The sequence below is a fragment of the Globicephala melas genome, chromosome 4, assembly GCF_963455315.2.
Source record: "Globicephala melas chromosome 4, mGloMel1.2, whole genome shotgun sequence".
NCBI lineage: Eukaryota > Metazoa > Chordata > Mammalia > Artiodactyla > Delphinidae > Globicephala > Globicephala melas.
Window position 1 is genome coordinate 103,767,987 of NC_083317.1, and position 13,452 is coordinate 103,781,438.

Below are 13,452 nucleotides of genomic sequence, written 5' to 3' on the forward strand. Positions count from 1 at the left end.
TTGTACATACGAAACATATACTGTTATAAACAAATGTCACCTCAATAAAAAATAAATTTTTTAAAAAAGAAAGAAATATGATTTAAAAAAGAAAGAAATATGATGTAAATTGATACAGCCACTATGGAGAACAGTATGGAGGTCCCTTAAAAACTACAAATAGAACTACCATATGACCCAGCAATCCCACTACTGGGCATATACCCTGAGAAAACCATAATTCAAAAAGAGTCATGTACCAAAATGTTCATTGCAGCTCTATTTACAATAGCCCAGAGATGGAAACAACCTAAGTGTCCATCATCGGATGAATGGATAAAGAAGATGTGGCACATATATACAATGGAATATTACTCAGCCATAAAAAGAGACAAAATTGAGCTATTTGTAATGAGGTGGATAGACCTAGAGTCTGTCATACAGAGTGAAGTAAGTCAGAAAGAGAGAGACAAATACCGTATGCTAACACATATATATGGAATTTAAGAAAAAAAATGTCATGAAAAACCTAGGGGTGAAACAGGAATAAAGACACAGACTTACTAGAGAATGGACTTGAGGCTATGGGGAGGGGGAAGGGTAAACGGTGACAAAGCAATAAAGAGGCATGGACATGTATATACTACCAAATGTAAGGTAGATAGCTAGTGGGAAGCAGCCGCATAGCACAGGGAGATCAGCTCGGTGCTGTGTGACCGCCTGGAGGTGTGGGATAGGGAGGGTGGGAGGGAGGGTGATGCAAGCGGGAAGAGATATGGGAACATATGTATATATATAACTGATTCATTTTGTTGTGAAGCTGAAACTAACATACCATTGTAAAGCAATTATGCTCCAATAAAGATGTTTAAAAAATAAAAAATAAAAAGAAAGAAATATGATTGCAAAACTGTTGTGAAGAGGAGATCAAAGTGTTGTAGCCAAAACATATATGGAAAAAGGCATCCTAGAGGTGAGTGAGACAATTAGTTAATAAGCATAATATACCATTTTCCTAGATTTTTATGATATTTATAGTACTTTTAGTCCTAAAATATTGTCATATTTGAGATTTTTTCCTCAATCTAAATAAATTTTCATTTGCATAACCTAAAATTTTTTTTTAATAAATATAACCTAACTAACCTTCAGAAAAGCTGTACAAATTTACATTGTCACCAACAGTTTGTTTCCTCACACTGCCCAGTCTAACATAAAAAAAAGTCATTTTGGGCTTCCCTGGTGGCGCAGTGGTTGGGAGTCCGCCTGCCGACACAGGGGACATGGGTTCGCGCCCCGGTCCAGGAGGATTCCACATGCCGCGGAGCGGCTGGGCCCGTGAGCCATGGCCGCTGAGCCTGCGCGTCCGGAGCCTGTGCTCCGCAATGGGAAAGGCCCGCGTACCGCAAAAAAAAAAAAAAAAAAAAAAAAAAAAAGTCATTTCACTTTAATTTGCATTCCTTTGATTGTTCCTGAGTCTGAGGCCTTTTCAAATGCTTATTGGTCATTTGCATTTCTTTGAATTGCCTCTTCATGTCCTTTGCTCATTTATCTATCAAGTTGGTTACCTTTTTCATAATTTATTTGCAGAAGCTCTTTATGCATTAAGAATATTAACTTTTTTTTCTGCCATATAAACTTAACTTTTTTCCCCAATTTTTCATTTTAGCTGTTTTTGGTGTCTTTTGATGCACTCAGAATTGTCAATCTTTTCCTTATGATTTCTGGTTTTAGTTCATGCTAACAAAAACTTTGCTTCAAAGATTGTATTTTCGAAGATTTTCTCCTATTATTTCAATGTTTTTACTTTTATATATAAAATTTCATGTTCTTCATAATTATTTAATATGATATGAAGTAGGAATACATATATTTCTATGGATATTATACATATTTCAAATGGCTAATCAATTTACACAGCACTATACATTGAAAAATCTGTATTCTCCCATTGACTAGAAATAGGAAATATATCTTTGTCATATACTTAATTTATTTGTATATATTATATATATATGACTAATATTTAGGATATAATTTCTGGATTCACTTTATTGATTCCTGGATTAGTACCACACTGCTTAATAACTGTAATTTAAAATATAACAATATGGGCTTCCCTGGTGGCGCAGTGGTTGAGAGTCCGCCTGCCGATGCAGGGGACACAGGTTCGTGCCCGGTACGGGAAGATCCCACATGCCGCGGAGCGGCTGGCCCCGTGAGCCATGGTCGTTGAGCCTGTGCGTCCGGAGCCTGTGCTCCGCAACGGGAGAGGCCACAACAGTGAGAGGCCCACGTACCGCAAAAAAATTTAAAAAAAAATAAATAAAATATAACAATAGGTTTTGATATTGTGTAGGGCAAGTCCCTCATCATTAATCTTTATTTTCAAAATATTCATGGTGTAATAAATTAATTAATTTATTCTCCCATCGGAATTTTAGAATGCATATTTCATCCCTCTTCTCCGTGTCTCCCCAGACTCTTTTTGAGGTTTGGGCAAAGATTTCACTGAATTTATTGGGGAGAATAGTTATATTGAATCCCCTCATATGGGAATATGATATATTTCTCAAATTATTTATCTTTTTTTATTTTTTGTCTGTGCTACGTGGCCTTCAGCAGTGAAAGGGTAAAGTCCTAACCACTGGACCACCAGGGAATTCCCCTGTCTTCTTTTAAATTCAGTATATTTGTGTCTTAGATATTCCTTGGTAAGTTTATTCCTACATATTTTATAAGTTGATGTTGGGAATAGAGTTTTTTTCCAATGGTTTCTTAGGAATTATAGCTAATGAAATGTTATTGCATAACTAATATTGGTTTGTGCGTGCATGCGTATGTGTGTGTGTGTATGTGTGTTTGTGGTATTATCCTAAACTTTATCAAGTTTTGTGTTAATGTTACGGCAGCCTTTAGTGTTAGATATGTATATCACTGTTCGCCTACCTATAATGCTTGTTTAGTCCATATGGCCATGCTATACATCCTAAGTTTTTTAAAAATATTTATCTCATATCTAGATATCTGATCTTTCTATTGGTCTAATTTTTTTTTTTTTTTTTTACTGTAAGTTCTTTTAGCAATTCAGGTCTAATATGTTTTTAAGTTGACTGTCCTGATTCCTAGGTAAATACCCAGATTATATCCCCTGCAAAAAATAATTTTGCTTTTCCTTTCCAATAGCATGCTTTTTGTTTATTTTTCTTATAACACTGACTAGAACATTCAGGAGAATGTTAAAAATAACAAAAATGATAGATACCCTTGTCTAATTTCTAAACTTAATAGAAATAAATATAGTCTAGTATTTCACTCAATTACAATGTGTTGTTAACTTCTGGAACATAATTTTGATGTTATTAATGTAGTTGTTTTCTCCTAGTTTACAGAGTTGATTTTAAGGTTCTTTTATTGTCTTTTTTTTTTTTTTTTTTTTTTTTGGCCGTATCATGCTGCTTACAGGATCTTAGTTCTCAGAGACGGAGGAATGAGCTCAGGCCACCACAGTGAAAGTACCGAGTCCTAACCACTGGACCGCCAGGGAATTTCCCAGAGTTGATTTTAAGAGTCAGAATTTAATATTTAATTTTATCAAATGTATTTTTTCACATATAGTGATAATTATTTAATATTTTTTCTTTAATTTGTTGACATGTAATAATTGATTTTGTAATATTGAAGCATTCTTCCTTTCCCTTGAACATTCCCACTTTTGCTTCTGGGCTCCTGGCTGACCCAGGACCCTGACCCCCTACCCCATCTAGTGATACATATTCTGTTACCTCCCCATCAACAATGTCTACTTGGACCAGTAGATAATACCTGATCAATGTACTTCAATTCCAGTATCTATGTGTTATATGACCTGGCTTTTAAAAAATGAGTTCCTAATTTCAATTATCATATATTTTAATTCTAGAATTTCCATTTGCTTTGTGTGCATGTGTGCGCTTTACAGCCCTCTGCTTAAATTTTCAGTCTTCTATTATTTTCTTGAACATACTAACGTAGCTAAAGTCCACAAGTGATAACTCCATTATCTAGGTCCTCCATGGATTCATTTGTATTGTGTGCTTTTTCTCTTGGTTTTGAACATGTTGTCTTGTATCCTAAAGGTCCTTGCTACTAACACCAGATAGTGTATATGAAAAGTTGTAGAGAGAATTTATGTTTATTTCTGGTTGGTAGCTGGAGACACTAGCAATTCCAGATTCCTTTAATTCTGATTGAGATGATTTAAAGCTGGGCTTCGGGGCTTCCCTGGTGGCGCAGTGGTTGAGAGTCCGCCTGCCGATGCAGGGGACACGGGTTCGGGCCCCGGTCCGGCAGGATCCCACATGCCGCGGAGCGGCTGGGCCCGTGAGCCATGGCCGCTGAGCCTGTGCGTCCAGAGCCTGTGCTCTGCAACGGGAGAGGCCACAGCAGTGAGAGGCCCGCGAACCGCAAAAAAAAAACCAAACAAACCTGGGCTTCAGTCCCTAGAGAATCACTCTATTTCTGGTTTACTCATAGGGTGTAGCGCTTCCAGGTCACAGCCCAAAGACTGGGGTGTTTACCAAGTCTTCCTTGTTTGATGGGATTTGAACTATAATTTTGTCCTTCTAACCTCAGGACTCTCTCAGAAGCTCTGCTAGGTTTCTTGTCCTTTGACTGCCCCTTCTAGAATTGATAGATGTCACCAGGAAAAAGCAGCCCCAAATGGGCTTACATTTCTCTCTATGCATCTAATCTATCCTCTGCAAAAGAACAGGGAGGAAGAAAGAGAGAGAGAGAGAATATATATACATTCTATAGAGATTTTCTAGCTGTTCTCAGGAAGAAGTTTATATCAAGGTTATACCAAAGTTTATTACCTAGTTCATCATTACTGTTGGCTCCTTGTTTTAAATATGTACTCACATTCTCTTCCATTTTCCCTCTCTTCCTTTTAGAGTTTTTTTTCTTCCTACTGCTTACTGATATTGAGAAATATAGCTTCAAGATAAAGCCATAATCTTATCCGTACCACTCATTTTTGCCCTTCACTATAAAGACAAAGCTTTATATTCCATTTTTATCCGGATTGTATTAACCTTTAAATGTTGAAAAAAAGTCCAGTTTAAAATTTCTGTGTCTTTCTCCCAAGAACACAAAAATTTTATAATGCTTTTACTTGCCCCTTTTCTACTACGCTTCTCCCCACTTCTACAACGTGCCATTTCTCAGATTTTCTTTTTAAAAATCTAAATCTAAAATTACAGACTCTTAGTTTTAAGCTTTTACATTATTCTTCTTCTATTTCAAAAATCCTCTTTAACTACATTAACTCTACAACCACAATTCAATTACTTCAATTTAGTTACAGTTCTTACTGGTTTTATTGCTCACTATTTCTTGTATACCACAGTTCTTTCTTTCCTTTTTTCCCCCCTTGAATTATTTTCTTTGACTCACACTAATTTGACTGAAACAACTTCCTCAAGTACACTTTTCTTAAGGGAGATCTAAATTCTTGCATACTTAAAGTTGCCTTTTCCTCCCCCAATATGAAATCTAATACCAATTCGATTCACTTTACCTTTTATGGAACTCTCCCCCAGATGTCAATATAGAACCTGCCTTCTCCTCCTTCAAGTTTTTGTTTAAATTTAACCTGCTCAGTGAGGAATTCTCTAACTCTTTACATTGCAATCTTCACATCGTCTCTATCCCACTCCTTTATTTTATTTTCTTCTGTAACACTTAACCTCCTAACATACTAGAGAACTGAAACCTGGCTCTAAGCCTCAGCATCAGGAGGCTGCGTTTTTGAATTGTTAGGGATGCCTTTGATTAATTGCCTGGTCCTAAACCTTTCCAAGGGATATGCAAGAAGGGAAAATGTGAAGAATATTGATTTCCAGATCCTTAACCTCCAGAGGTACTCTTTCCCAAAACTGATGTGCCAGAGAATGTGTCTCTGTTCACATCAGCCCTTCAGGCACTTTTTAAATACAGGCACAACTCTCACCCATCCCAAGTCTTACAGTGGAGCATTTCTTGGAGTAAAAACCTCCAGGGGACTAAACAAAGGAGTAGGCTCCTTTAAACAGGACATAATAAACCCTTAGAGCTTCCTGTCTTTCCCAAAAAATATATATTTTTGTTAAGAGTAAAGCATTGTGTTACAAACAGAGTTTTGGCCTTAGGTTCTGCTATGTAGTAGTAGGGTAGTAGAAATATGAAAAATTCTCACGTAAGGACTTTGCCTTTTCCATTTTCTGTCTACTTGCAAATAAATAAATAAGCATTATTATGGAACAGTCCATGAAAACAAAGCAAAGAAAGAAACAATGAGTGACTTCCCTGGTGGTCCAGTGGTTAAGAATCCGCCTTCCAATGCAAGGGACACAGGTTCGATCCCTGGTCGGGGAACTAAGATCCCACATGCCACGGGGCAACTAAGCTCACATGCAGCAACTACAGAGCCCATGTGCTCTAGAGCCTGTGCGCCACAACTAGAGAGCCCACACACCGCAACTACTGAGCCCATGAGCTCTGGAGCCCATGCGCCTCAACTAGAGAGAAGCCCACGCATCACAACTAGAGAAGTGTGCCACAACTAGAGAAGCCCTCACACCTCAACGAAGAGCCCATGCACTGCAACAAAAAGATCCCACATGCCACAATGATGGTCCCACGTGCCACAACTAAGACCCGACACAGCCAAATAAATAAATAAAAATAAATAAATACAAAAAATTATTAAAAAAAGAAACAATGAGATATAGTGAATGCTTAAGAGAAAGTTTCCCCTGCTCCCATGTTTAAACACAAAGCATTCTTTTCAGATATTCTAATATTGTCTTCTAGGATTTGTGATTATTTACAAAGAAAAGCACCTTAAAACATCCAAAGCTGAATAGATTAATGTATTAGTTATCTATTGCTACACAACAAATCACCACAAATTTAGCAGCTTAAAATAATACACATTTATTATTTCACAGTTTCTGTGGGTCAGGGTCTGGTAAGAGTTCATCTGAGTCTTCTGCTTGGGGTCTCACAGGGCTGCAATCAAGGTGTTAGTTGGGCTGCATTCTCATCTGGAGATTTGACTGGAGAAAGATCTACTTCCAATTTCACTCAGATCCTTGGCAGAATTCATTTCCTGCAGTTGTAGGACTGAAGGCCTCAGCCTCTTGCTGGCTGTCTGCTGGCAGCAGTCCTCAACTTCTTGAGGCCACAGACAGCTGCTAGAAGCCACCCACAGTTCCTTACCACATGATCTTCCTCAATATGACCATGATCTTCCTCAATATGACCAATTCCTTCATCAAACCAGCAGGGAGAGGCTCAGAGTGTTTCCTAGCCACACAGAGTCATATATGACTTTACATAGTCAAGGAATTACTTCCTATCACCTTTGCCATATTCTGTTGGTTAGAACCAAAGGGAAGGGATTACACATGAATTCCAGATGACAAGGATCATGGGGGAGTCACCTTAGACACTGTTTACCACAGTTAGTAACTGACTCTTCATGTGACTAAAATGTTTTCTTGAACTACCAAGATTTTAATGACTCAGTGGATAAAAATGACACAAAACTTTACAAAGTTTTTCTACAATGAGGTATTACCTCACGCCAGTCAGAATGGCCATCATCAAAAAATCTACAAACAATAAATGCTGGAGAGGGTGTGGAGAAAAGGGAACCCTCCTACACTGTTGGTGAGAATGTAAATTGGTGTAGCCACTATGGAGAACAGTATGGAGGTTCCTTAAAAAACTAAAAATAGAACTACCATACGACCCAGTCATCCCACTACTGGGCATATACCCTGAGAAAACCATAATTCAAAAAGAGTCATGTACCACAATGTTCGTTGCAGCTCTATTTACAATAGCCAGGACATGGAAGCAACCTAAGTGACCATCGAAAGATGAATGGATAAAGAAGATGTGGCACATATATGCAATGGAATATTACTCAGCCATAAAAAGAAATGAAATTGAGTTATTTGTAGTGAGGTGGATGGACCTAGAGTCTGTCATACAGAGTGAAGTAAGTCAGAAAGAGAAAAATAAATACTGTATGCTAACACGTATATATGGAATCTAAAAAAAATGGTCATGAAGAACCTAGGGGCAGGATGGGAATAAAGACGCAGACCTACTACTAGAGAATGGACTTGAGGACATGGGAGGGGGAAGGGTAAGCTGGGACAAAGTGAGAGAGTGGCATGGACATATATACACTACCAAATGTAAAATAGATAGCTAGTGGGAAGCAGCCACATAGCACAGGGAGGTCAGCTCGGTGCTTTGTGACCACCTAGAGGGGTGGGGTAGGGAGTGTGGGAGGGAGATGCAAGAGGGAGGGGATATGGGGATATATGTATATGTATAGTTGATTCACTTTGTTATAAAGCAGAAACTAACACACCATTGTAAAGCAATTATATTCCAATAAAGATGTTAAAAAAAAACTTTACAAAGTTTTTAAAGAATTGGAAAATTTTCAATATGGAGTTATAATCTATTTTTATCAAATCAATGAAATATTTACTTCAATTGCATTTTATCTTAAAATGTTTAGTATTTTCTTTTTGAAAAAAATAAAATTTAGCTGATGGACTGATTATTTTTAATAGTACTCTTTACATTTCTTTTTCTTTAAATATATAGGAAAGCTTGATCATGATGTCTAACAAAATTAGTGGAGTTAGTTCTAATTTAATATATGATTCTTATTTAGTTAATCCTAGAAGCTGAACACCAGCATCTGAGCATACTTTTTATCATACTCTCTATCTCATAAATAAGTAATACTTTAAGCTACAAATTACACTGCACCGTTATAAACTAAGTAATGAGAAATAGCATTTTAATTTACTACCTTTTATAACTTGTTATACCATTGATGAATTAACTATGTTAGATCTACATCATTTAAATCTTGACTGCTCTTAGAAATCTATTTTATAAAATGTGTTCTATAACATTTTCCCAGGGGTTTTCATGCTATTTTTGCAAATGTATAACATATAAATTAAACTGAAAAATGAGATCAGAATTTTTCTGATTGGCAGTAGTCTGATTGGGGCTGATGAGACTAATAAGGATGACTGGTTTGCCAATTAAACCCTTCTGCTATCCAAATAAAGAAAATTTTCAGCTCCAGTATTTAGATGAAAGTATGTTTAAATGATGTGATAAGATAAAACATATTGCATTGGCAAAGGTATAGAAAATAAGCAATATTTTAATTTTTCCAGTTATCTCAAAATAAAAGAGTAATAAATATAATTAATAATCATTTGTTAAGTTTTGGTAAATCCTTTACGATATAATTCCCAGAAATGTTGAGGAACCGAATGCCTCTGATGGCTGGGCAACAATCATTTTGCAAGTTGTGTAGTTTCCAATTCATTTCTTTTGCCAATTTGAAAGATGATCTAATTAAATTGTCAGTTAATAGATGAGGTAAAATAATTAGTTATTGGGCTTCCCTGGTGGCGCAGTGGTTGAGAGTCCACCTGCCGATGCAGGGGACACGGGTTCGTGACCCGGTCCGGGAAGATCCCACATACTGCGGAGCGGCTGGGCCCGTGAGCCATGGCCGCTGAGCCTGCGCGTCCGGAGCCTGTGCTCCTCAACGGGAGAGGCCACAACAGTGAGAGGCCCGCGTACCGCAAAAAAAAAAAATAATAAAAATAATAATTAGTTATTATTACTATTATTTGGCACATAGTTCAGAAGGAGCTCAAAGGATTGAGTGGCATTGTTATAACTTCTTCCATTTTTGCTACTTATTTATAAGTACAATATTTCTTAGCACATTTTTCTGAAAAAATAGAAAAGAGTAATAGAATTAATACAAACTCTGTCTCATTCCAGCAATAAGTAATAATCATTCATAGATTCATGAATTAACTGGAGGAAAAAACCCAGTTATTTCATTGAGAATTGGATTTCCAACAAAACTTTATATTTATTATTTATCAAAATTTATTATCTTTATATTGTTTTGATTATGTACTGATAATGGTTATAATAACTCAAGCCAAAAGAAAAATTTGTTAACACTCAGAGTCTTATAGTTATTGTCGAGACAATTTAAAATTATACATATATATGTATATATTTTTTTTTTTGCAGAAAAGTAGGACAAACAATAAGACTTTCATGCTTAAAAATGTATTAGTTGAGGGTTAAATTCTGTGAGAGAATTAAAATGGAAATGTGAGTTCAAGGAAGAAAAAAGAAATGTGCAAATTTCCAACCATTTTAAAAGGACCTGTTCATGAATATGTAAAGACATGGTAGTAGACATCAAATCATTATAATATTTGGATTCCACTGTGATTGAACTTAAGTCTTCTCTGTTGAGAAGCTGAAATCTACAAACATATTACTCCTTCCTCCTGCTCTGAGCTCCCACTTGCTCTTGGCCCCCACTTCCCCACCTCAGGAATTAACTCATGGTCCAGCCACCCAGCCCTATGGCTTATTAGTCTTCTGTAGGGACCCCTTGATTATAAAAAGTCTGCTTTTATTTAGCGTTCTTTTTCTTAATCTCTTGGACATAGTTTATTTAAAACTACAGGGCAAAATTTATGCTAAATCCAGAATTGTTGGTAAATTTTAGACAAGTCTTGGCAATCTTTGCCACAAAAGTAGTGAAATCCAAGGAAGGTTTCTGTAAGTTAAACAAAAAAGAAAAGAAAAAATGCAGGGACAATGCTCTTGGTTTCTAAGACACTCAGGAAATGTAAGTACTTTCGAAAAAACTAGGTTAAGTTACCCTTAACCTCACTGGGACACCTTCATCCCTGAGCTTGAACACTTAGTAACAATTTTCTAAAAATGGTGCTCTTCTTCAACAGTTAATATGACCAGAAACAGTGATGAATTCCAGCATCCACAGGCCAGTATAAGAAGCAAAATGTATAGTTTCTGCACAGATAACTGTGGCTGGAGAGAAGAGGGGAAAGTAGCAAGCCACTGAGAACCTAGAACCTGTGTGACATTTTAACTTTGAGGGCAAGACACAGGGCCAGGTGTACTGGAAAAGCCCAGCGGAGTGACTTTGGGTGAACAAATTACATAGCTAGGCACCATACGGGGCAGGGAGAAATTCACTTGTTTATCTAACATTTGCATAGAGGGCAAATTTTATTTGTTTCAGAAATTTAGTAAACATGTTTTCCAAATGCTTTTTAATACAGTGCCATATCTAATAATATTAGTGAAAGTAGTTACGTAATTGTACTTTTTCTCTTCCTTACCGTCAGTGTATTATTCTCTTCTTGATACAGTGGTTTTAAAAATAGATTTATTCTATTCACAGGTCAGTCAATGAAGTTGTGTGCCTGAGTCCCACACGTAAGAAAATGGGACCATGGTAATTGCCGCCACCTTGTGGGAGAGCGAAAGAAATTCAAGATATCTTTACCTGCCTAAATGCTTCAGCACCCTCTGATTCAAGCACTCATGCGCTGGTTCACCCTTGCATTTGACATTTACTCTTTGCCAGGCCCTGGCTAATAAGATAATCAAGGTATGTAGAATGCAGAATGCAGTCATCCAGATACAATTTACTGTTAAAATATTGTCCCAGGAAAGAGCACCCTTCTTGGGTGGGGGTTGTGGAGGAACCCAAAAGACTTTCCCAAAGAAGCATAATCCAAGATAGCCAGCATGCATAGCCAGGCTGACTCTATTCTATGTAGTTTTCTGTTATGAAAGTAATTTCCTAGGCAGGAATTTTTTGCCCATTCCTACTGGTTCTTTCCCAGTAATAAGAAAGGAGAAGAGAGATTGGGAGTTTGGGATTGACATGTACACACTGCTATATTTTAAATAGACAACCAACAAGGACCTACTGTATAGCACAGGGAACTCTGCTCAATATTCTGTAATAACCTAAATGGGAAAATAATTTTTTAAATTTAAATAAATAAATAATTAAAAAGAAGAGGGATGATGCAATGCTGACCAGCTTCAGAACCTCAGAGAGTATGTGGAATACCTTTCCTTTGCTTCCCCAGATACATCCTCCACCCACCTCCATCTTGCTCTGTCCCCAGAAGGCTGACCAGTGCGGACTGCCTCCATCCCCTCTCTCACACACTCACTTAGAGTTCCGTTCAGAGAATGTTGGTAGAGAGGAGACATTGGCAAGAGATCTGCCAAAGGAAGAAGAATTAGATCATGGTATTTATGCCCAGATTCTCTCCCATCCAGGAGGGGATCCCACAATGAAAAGTCTCAGTTTCTCTCCCCCACTTGGCCTTCCAGACCCAGAGGTGGTAACCGGGCCCAGCTGTTGTTAGCTCCAGAGGGCTGCACTAATCCTTGTGGTTTTCCTACACTCTGCCCACGCCTTGGCAAATAATCCCTTTAAATCATCCAGATTTGAATGTGCCATTGGTTTCCTGCTTCCCTGGCTGATATAAAAGAAATTAATAAATAAATTTTTGAGTATATAAATTCTATGTAAATGAGTGACTGACTCCAAAATTGAATGAATAAAGGCATGAATGAATGAATGAATGAGTGTGTGAGAACTGATTACAGACATGTAGAATATATTAATATTTCATGCAGGAATAAGTGCATAACAACTAAGCAAATGAATGATACCCATGTGAAAACATGAATGGATGCATAAATGAAGAATGAGTTCATGAAAACATGAATTGAGACCAGTTTGAACAAATCTGAATGCTTGACTTCATCACCTCCCCATGCTCTCATCTCCTAGAACACATGCAAAGAAAAGGAATGATGAGCTTCTCCCTAAAACAGGGCTATTACATTGAAATGTGGTTTAGAGAAAGGCACTCAGAGCTTAGGTTAGGAAAAAAGATTCAAGAAAAGAATAAGTTAACTTTTAAAAGGGCAGAAAGTAAAGGTAGAGATTTCCTTAGAGGGGCAGAAAACAGAGATAGAATAGAGTGGAAGGATTAAGCTTCTCTCCTCTAGAGGGAAATCAACAGTTCAGAGACTCAGAGACAAGGAGCCATGGGATAGGTAGCCAGCCAGCAACTATTGCCAGGAGGATCAGTTAAGCTACGAATGGGAAAATTGGAAGCATCTAAATGCCACATCTGGGTGCCAAGGTGGGATGATCAATGAAATATTTTTCTTAAGACTCAGATATCATCCATTAAACTATTGGGTCATGTTGCAAAAGCCTCCTTCCAAAGGATCATGGCCATTCGTACAAGGTCGCTGATCTAACTCACTTGTTCTGAAAATGAGACCCTTGGTCGAGATCCAGTGCTGCTGTATTCATGCTAAAACATACAGATGATGGAATTAGAAGCAATTTAAATCACAAAGCACCAAATGGTAATCTGAGCCCATGTTTTTTAACTTCCTCTCCCCCAAGTTTAAATTCCTATTTATTTTTATTATTTATTTTTTTTGCGGTACGCGGGCCTCTCACTGCTGTGGCCTCTCTCGCTGCGGAGCACAGGCTCCGGACGCGCAGGCTCAGCG

The 13,452-nt window shown here is 37.5% G+C and overlaps 1 protein-coding gene across 1 annotated transcript in view; it reads right to left on the bottom strand.

Moving 5' to 3' along the window:
• PPM1L (protein phosphatase, Mg2+/Mn2+ dependent 1L) overlaps window positions 1–13,452 on the bottom strand; it is a 413,670-nt gene that overhangs the window by 389,873 nt on the left and 10,345 nt on the right. The window lies entirely within an intron of this gene.